Raw genomic sequence first — 1,281 nt, 5'->3', positions numbered from 1 at the left:
GGGGAGGTAGCAGGAGGAAGGGAGAAAACCTCCTGATGGAGTCCTCGCTGTCGGCCTCGCACCAGGAGTCTCTTGCTCTGGCCAAGGGCCTGGAAAAGTAGAGGTTCCAAGGGGTTCCAAGGCTTTGTGTGGGAGGTGCTGGATGTACCCCTGGGTGCTGAGGGCATGTGGGGTTTGATCACCGCCCGCCAGTGCCAGTTCCCAGCTCCCAGGATGTGCTGAACCCAAGGAAAACCCCTACTTGAGGCAAGGCCTGCCTTGCTCCTCTGGGACCTTGAGGGACACGATGGGGATTAGAGCTGCTGGAAGAGGAGATCCTGGCCTGCTGTTGCCTGAGGCTTGACGTTGGAGCATCTGCTGCCGGTAGGAACTCCGCCAGCCTTTTGTCTCTCAGTTGCCCGGTTTCTCCGGTGTCCGTGCCGCGTTGGGGTAGCGGGAATATCGCTTCTGTGCCAGGGCTGAAGAAGGGTTTGTGCACCCTGTTCGGTTTCGGGGACACGTTTTCATAAAAGATACACCACCTCCCTGTCTCTTCCACAGTCTGTAGTCTCGGACTTTGTTCCAAGCCTGTATTTGTTTCTAGCTAGGAAACCGGTTGTCTTCTCCAAATAGGAATGTGAGAAGGACGGGATGCTGAACAGCAGTCGGAAGGCTCGACGTAGGAGGGAGCAGAGCAACATATGGGCTCGCCGATGTCTGCGGAGGCGAGCGCAGCGTGCGACCGGCAAGGTGGCAGCAGCGGTGAGGGGGAGAGAGGCTGGGGGAGGGCGGAGAACAGCACAGGACAAGCCCAGAAATGTGAGAGAATTAAATAAAATACAAGGAAAGGCTCCTCTAGCCAAAGGAGACGGCAGGAAGGGTTGGAATCGTCTCCCTGCTGCTTCTGTGCCTCCAGCTCCATGCATCGAGGTTTAAAATTCTCTCGCCTGCTGGTTTCTGTTCGTACCTCCGTTCTCCCCCTTCGCGGCTGGTGGGGCAGGTGGCTGGGCACCCGGGTGGCTCCGTGTCTCCCGGGTGTCCCAGCGGAGCTCGGCTGCGCCGCCTGAAACGCGGCATGTGCCTTTGGTCCTGCTGCTCTCGGGGAGGGAAGGGCACCCCCCGGGTAGGCGGGGGACCCCTGTTCCCCGACGCGTGCGTGTCCCTCGGTCGCTGCTGCCTCACCTCTCCCTGTCCAGCTCGAGCGGCTCTGTGCGGGGGTCGAGGAGCTGGGAGGAAGCGGGAGCTGCTCTGGCTGGCGTAACCCTCCGTACGTGGTGGAAGCTGCACCTGTCCCACGCTCTC

Source organism: Eurypyga helias, unplaced genomic scaffold (genome assembly GCF_000690775.1).
Source record: "Eurypyga helias isolate BGI_N326 unplaced genomic scaffold, ASM69077v1 scaffold19320, whole genome shotgun sequence".
Classification (NCBI taxonomy): Eukaryota; Metazoa; Chordata; class Aves; order Eurypygiformes; family Eurypygidae; genus Eurypyga; species Eurypyga helias.
This window is presented reverse-complemented; position numbering follows the sequence as displayed.